This window comes from Barbus barbus (assembly GCF_936440315.1).
Source record: "Barbus barbus genome assembly, chromosome: 7".
In the NCBI taxonomy this organism is placed as follows: Eukaryota; Metazoa; Chordata; class Actinopteri; order Cypriniformes; family Cyprinidae; genus Barbus; species Barbus barbus.
Genome location: NC_136735.1, coordinates 21,350,684 through 21,358,211, shown reverse-complemented (window position 1 = coordinate 21,358,211; position 7,528 = coordinate 21,350,684). Strand labels below are relative to the sequence as shown.

Genomic DNA, 7,528 nt, shown 5'->3' with positions numbered 1-7,528 from the left:
AGATGGACATGTAAATAGGACACAGAAAGGTTTATAAACTCTATTTGAAATGTTGAAATGTTATTAGTGTGAATATGTGTTTTTATGCATTATGTGCACAGAATATATTTGTTTCAAACATAGATGTTTACTTTTAAGACTGTTCCACAGTTTATGCTGCAACTAAAAAAAATTACTTAAAAAGTTTCTGTAGATTTCCATAGTATGTTTCAATATGTTTTAAAAAGATGGTACTGTGTAAAGCTTCCACACATTGAGAAGAATTCATTTTAGATTTTTCAATCAAAGAAGTGCTATCTCTCGCATTATTATAAGTTTCTTTCTATTTGTGATTTGTGGGAGATAAAGAAAACTGCATACTGAATATTGTAAATGTGATGGAGGTTAATTGATGCTCCTTGCCTGTTTATATATGAAATAGTTAATTGCATATTAACAAGAACACAAAAAGATTTATAAACTGTATTGGAAATGTTGAGATGTAATTATTGGTGTGAAATGTGACATGAAATAGGCCAAACTGCATGTTGAATGTTGACTTGTGTGCGCAGAATACATTTGTTTCAAATATAGATGTTTACTTTTAAGACCATTTTACAGATGCTACAAATAATATTATATTTGCTTAATTACTCATAGAGTTTCTGTAGCTTTTCAATGTGGAATAATAAATATTTGGAAAAAATTGCATTGTGTGTACACAAATTATGAGAAGAATAATTTTTTTTCTCATAATTTGTGTAACAAATTTTTAATTATCCCATATACGCGCACATCCGCCATGTTTGTAGTTTTTTAAAACACTTTTTATGCGTGTTTGTAGTTCTAATCGAATCCTCCTCCACCGCGAGTGTGTGTTGTTAGGGTGATGTCTACAGTAGCGATCAAAATAGAGCAAATCATTTGAAACAAAATTGACATTTCATTTAAAGATTACATCAGTGACGTTACACCAGTAAGCGCCGACAAGTGACTGTTAAACAAATGTGTTTGTCATTGAATCATTCATTTAAGAGATTCATTAAAAACCCAGATTCATCCAGTAATGAAACAAGTTAAGCATCTATTAAGTATTTCCATTAATTAGATGTACATTTCAAACATCTTCACTTTTCATTAAACCCTATAGACTATTAAATTGAAATAATTCAGTTTGCATTCATAGTGTTGCTATTATGGCATGTCTTCAGTTAAAAAAGGGCAATTAATTATGGATTACAATTAAATACAAGTCATGGAATAATTTAGCTTTTCAGATAAATCCCTTTTACTGGGATTCTGCTTTGTCTGCCATTGCAATTATTAGGGTAAGGCCAAACATCAATAATTTAATTTTTTTTTAGGCCTATATAACAGCTAAATTAGCAAATGTTTTTATTTCCTATAATAACATACTGGCTGATGCATCATCATCCCACACATAGTAAACATCTAAATATGTAACAATTTAAATGCACGTTGTTTTTAAGATGGCCATCTTCCCCCATATATGTCAGGAAATGGAAACTCTAGTCTAGAACATGCTATCATTTACATTTACATTTATGCATTTAGCAGACGCTTTTATCCAAAGCGACTTACACTCAATTTACAGTTTTTACATTTTATCAGCTCTTTATCAAATGTTATTTTAAACAGAGAATACGGTATAGTAAATTATCCTGCATCCGTCTTCGTCACAGTACACACAGCATCTACAGCAGTAGATGGCGGTATGCACCAGTTGGATTGCAATCCCCCCAGTTAATCCACAGAAGAAGACGAAGAAGAAGCGTCAGCTCTAGCGCACTCTCTGGCGTACTGTAATTACATCAACGTCCAAATTTTCTCATCCACCTTCTTTTCCTCCTTCTCTATTTAGTATATTTACTCTACAGAACAGAGTCAGTGTTAACTAGTGACTGATTACGGACGCAGCTAATGTTTAGCGGAATACAGCACCCCAGCTATTGTGGAAAACCCGACAAGACGAGATGACAGAAGACACCGACGATTTACATTGAGAAGGTTTGGACTGGGCTGTTTAGAATGTTTAACTTAGATATAAGTTACAGGCAGTCAATGGCTGCGTCCGAAAGCTGGAAAATGTCTGCCTCTGCAGGCAGCATATGGATGGATGAAGGCAAAAAGACACGTCTGATTCCAATGATCGTTTCACATCCTGTCTACAGAGATACCGTTAAGCTGATAGGCTTTTTAAGGCATCCTAGATTTATGCGTCACTGCCTATGAGATCCCACTATCTAGCGTGTTCGATTCCTTGACAGCTGAGCTAATAAAAAATAAAAAGATAAGGTTGGTGGTCAGTTTGTGTCTAAATGTTTTTAACCAACTTTTTTCCACTTTTGATGTCATTTCTAGCCAATTTTTTTTTTATTTCTATTAATTTATTTATCATCAAAAGCACTCAGATAAACTGTTATGCTTAAGTCTTTATGCAAAGTCCGCAGTTGCTCTCCCCCGACTGCGCTGACCAAAGGCACTATGGAAAACGACGACACAATGCGCATCGGTTTAAACAACAGTGATGTTGTGTTCGCTTCTAAAAAGTTTTATATATGATATTATGCGATTATGTTTTTAAATTATGCGTGAATATTCCCAAACACTAAAACAGTGTGTGGGATATGTGATTGTTGTCATATTTCTAAATATACATAAAAATATGTGTATTTATCAAACTAAAAATATATAGAAAAACACTTAGGTGGGAGAAATTAAATTGTACTTTGGGTGTGTTGTACATCATATTTTAATATAAAATCTAAATAATTTAAGTTACATTCAGCTTTCGGACGCAGCCAGTAGGTGTGGTTGACCACTCAGCATGCATGGAAATAAATTACAATTTTAATCCGGGCTTCCAACTTTTGAGTTCAGTTTGGCGTGAAGAAACCAGTCCAAAATCTGGAGAAAACAACAACTTTCTAAGCAATTAACTGATAAAAGTAAGATCATTTTAGCTGGGTTGTTTTTGACATCTTTGGCCTGTATCTTTAGAAAGCAATACAACAATGTTTTCCATACATTTTTTCCCCCTAACCTTATTATCATATTAGTTTGCAGGTAATTACGGTCACTTCATAATATGCTACCCTGCTAACAAAAATATGTGACTGTTACGTAACTGCAATGTAATCTGGTGACCAAAGTTTCGTCATGGCGACGTAACTAGTTACGTTGTGGCAACTGGTTTTGTCTCTATGTCATATGGATCAATAGTTGAGTGCTGTAATCAGTTGGTAATTTTTTATAATTATTTATTCTTTGGGCGGACATACAGTAATTTAACCTAATATATGTCCTCGTATGCCCAAACTAATTTAACGGCTGTGAATGATGAAAACAGACTTGAATGAACTTGAATTCTTGAATTCAGTTAATTTATTTTGAAAAACATATGATATACAGTGAAATATGAAAGTATATAAGGCGTTCCGTGCTCAGCATCAATATAAACATCAATATATACGGTAGCAACATTTTAGGATTAACCAAACTTTTTAAATTTACAGTGAAAAAACTTATTTCATTAACTGAGACAATGCTAATATACTGTACAAACCTTTCGGTTAACTAATTTTATTTGCAGAAACCAACTGCACTTGTCCAACTGCCATTTGTTTATAAACTAATATTTATAATGTTTAAGTAATGTGAGCACAAGGTTATTGAGAACTATTTCAAGTCCTACTGATTAATGCAAAGTCATTAAAAGCATCAATTCAACTCAAATCTCTTACAGATAACAGCAGCACATGTACACTGTTAAAAATTACCTGTAAATTTTACAGTAAAATACTGGCAGCAGGGTTGCCAGCCAGTTACTGTAATTTTTACAGTAGCAGTTCTGTAATTTAATTTACAGAATTTTACTGTATTCTTTATTACAGTAAAATTCTGTAAATTAAATTACAGAACCGCTACTGTAAAAATTATTATTTATTTAATAACTTTCAAATTTGCATGAAGTAATAAAACAGTGTACTTTGTATTATATTGAACTCATTTATTTACAAAATGTTATTTTTAAAATGGACAATTAAAGGGTTAGTTCACCAAATAAGTAAAAATTCTGTCATTAATTACTCACCCTCATGTCGTTCCACATCCTGAACTAGAATGTGTAAGTTGCGTTGCTCCCAATGGAGGGACTGAAAGCTCTCAGATTTCATCAAAAACTTCATTTGTGTTCTGTAGATGAACGAAGGTCTTACGGATGTGGAACGACATGAGGGTGAGTAATGACAGTATTTTCAACTAACCCTTCAAATGTTTTTAAATTACTTGAAACATATAATTAGCAATCATATACCCTCAACAAAAAGAAGAAATATGCAAACTGTTACTTTATAACCACAAGTTGACCAACATGGTCATAATAAAAATAATTATAAAAACCACAAAGATTCCGATGACTCTTCATCACTTCATGAACAGACCATGGCACCACACACAACAAGGCCCCAAGTCCAACAAACTTCTGATCCAAAAAAAGAACACCACAGGATGCAAAGAGTGGCTAGAAATATTGCAAAGAACAGAGGACAATATATTAGATACATTACAAAACATAATGATACAGCCAGACACAGATAGAGAGAAGTCAGATACAGATAGAGTATGACAGATACAGGATGACAGACAGTCAGATACAGACAGAGAATGACGGATACAGTCAGATACAGACAGAGAATGACGGATACAGTCAGATACAGACAGAGGATGACAGATACGGTCAGATACAGACAGAGGATGACGGATACAGTCAGATACAGACAGAGAGAAGTCAGATACAGATAGAGTATGACAGATACAGGATGACAGACAGTCAGATACAGACAGAGAATGACGGATACAGTCAGATACAGACAGAGAATGACGGATACAGTCAGATACAGACAGAATGACAGATACAGTCAGATACAGACAGAGAGAAGTCAGATACAGATAGAGTATGACAGATACAGGATGACAGACAGTCAGATACAGACAGAGAATGACGGATACAGTCAGATACAGACAGAGAATGACGGATACAGTCAGATACAGACAGAGAATGACAGATACAGACAGAGGATGACAGATACGGTCAGATACAGACAGAGGATGACAGATACGGTCAGATACAGACAGAGGATGACAGATACGGTCAGATACAGACAGAGGATGACAGATACAGTCAGATACAGACAGAGGATGACAGATACAGTCAGATACAGACAGAGGATGACGGATACAGTCAGATACAGACAGAGGATGACGGATACGGTCAGATACAGACAGAGAATGACAGATACGGTCAGATACAGACAGAGGATGACAGATACGGTCAGATACAGACAGAGGATGACGGATACGGTCAGATACAGACAGAGGATGACAGATACAGTCAGATACAGACAGAGGATGACAGATACGGTCAGATACAGACAGAGGATGACGGATACAGTCAGATACAGACAGAGGATGACAGATACAGTCAGATACAGACAGAGGATGACAGATGCAGTCAGATACAGACAGAGGATGACGGATACAGTCAGATACAGACAGAGGATGACAGATACAGTCAGATACAGACAGAGGATGACAGATACGGTCAGATACAGACAGAGGATGACGGATACAGTCAGATACAGACAGAGGATGACGGATACAGTCAGATACAGACAGAGGATGACGGATACGGTCAGATACAGACAGAGAATGACGGATACAGTCAGATACAGACAGAGGATGACGGATACAGTCAGAGGATGACAGATACAGTCAGATACAGATAGAGAATGACGGATACAGTCAGAGACAGAGAATAAAAAAAGGAAAATTAGATCTTGATGTGTGTGTACTTACATTTCAGAAATTCCACTGAAAATCCATCACTTTGCAAAGAAGAGTGGCAACATGTGGGTTCACTGCAACCTGTTTCTTCTGTACCATTTGCCCGGTCGTTTTAGATGGCACTTTTCCTTTCGACTTCTTTGTTCCTCTCTCCGGATTAATACCTACAAAGCGTCTAAAGGATCATGAAACAGACAATATGTAATTAAGATGCGTTTCTCTACTCCAGTGAGGACCTCCCAGAAAGTTTTAGATGTCCACTAATTAAACCACCTGTTTTAACTCATTAGCTTGCTGGTGTTAAATGAGGAGACATCTAAATCATTTGCCCTGAAAAATTTTATGTCTTCTCGAGTTGAGAAGCATTGTGTTAAAGGCCTCAACAGATATAACACATAACATATCTACATAGATAAAATGAAAGTTCTGATATAACATATCAACATATGTAAAATACTGGTACTGAAGTTGTTAGAATTCAACCATTACCTTTGAATGAACTCCAAGGTACATGCTGCCTCCTCCTGGTACTCAAGATTGAATATATAGTACGATGCGAACAGAGTGGCAAGGCCAGACAGGAAGCTGGGCTGAATGCCCTCACACACAACCTCGCCTTCAATAGTCAGCATCCAGTGTCCACTCGTCAAAGTGTCTCCTAAAACAACCACATGTTACAACTCATTTTTAACTATACCATTTTTATCTTTCAGCTTTTTACATTTAAACTATATTTTAATGTAAGAGTACATGAACTCATTCTTTTAAACCAAAGTTAACAAGAGGCATTACAAACAAACAATAAGCAAATTAGAGCAAATGTCCTACTGAACAAATAAAAAAAACAATTCTATATAAAAAGGCAAAAAAAACGACAATGGGGGCAGAACATCAGTGTAATGTAATACTGGTAACACAGAGTACCGCAGCAAGCATAAAGCCAACAAGACAGCCTTACAAAAATACTCCACTGAAATTTAAATGGAGGAACACAACATAAGAAAAATCCTTAATATAGACAGAAACCAGAAAAAACTAACAAACAAACAAAGTACAGAGGTACAAAGTACACAGTTAAAGTAGTTACATATACACGATTTTCTTTTCTGGTCAAGTCCAAGTTCTGGTCAATTAAGAGAGTACACTTACCAAGCACAATTAGTCGTGGGCTCCCAGGTATGGTGTGTGTCGCTTGAAGGTCAGCTGCTGTGGCGCACCTCTATAAAGGGGAGAAAAAAAACATTAACTGTCCATATAAACTAATACAAGAACATACAAAAAAATCTTGCTATTTTAACATAGCAGTGTCGCTCTCTCTCTCGCGCACACTCGGTCTCTCTCGCGCACACTCGGTCTCTCTCGCGCACTCTCTCCGTGTTCGCTTGACTTTTGTCAAGCCCGGCGCCTCATAACTGAACTGCACAAACGCAAGTCAACAACAGATTCGAGCAAGAACCTAGAAGCAAAACTCCAGAAAAATATTCTACAACTACAAAGTCAACTCGTTTGTTTATAGGTCGGCGTTGCGCATGCTCAGTTCATTTGTTCAAGCGTCACAGCACTGATAAGGTGCCCTCTGCAAAAATACAAGTTTGACAGCCGAAAGACATAAACAGAGATATCTGTAAATACCGTATTTAAACGTAAATAAATATTCGGTTGCGTTATAGTAGTACATTAACTA

The 7,528-nt window shown here is 36.0% G+C and overlaps 1 protein-coding gene across 3 annotated transcripts in view; it reads left to right on the top strand.

Moving 5' to 3' along the window:
- The first annotated feature begins 1,744 nt into the window (after positions 1–1,744).
- The window catches only part of chst10 (carbohydrate sulfotransferase 10), a 71,311-nt gene continuing 65,527 nt past the window's right edge, over positions 1,745–7,528 (top strand). For 2 of the 3 annotated variants that reach the window (XM_079421518.1, XM_079421516.1), the window contains exon 1: positions 1,745–2,007. The gene's annotated coding sequence lies outside the window, so the exon portion shown is untranslated. Of the gene's footprint in view, positions 2,008–4,200; positions 4,238–7,528 lie in introns of all 3 variants that reach the window. The other variant, XM_079421517.1, reaches the window with a different exon arrangement.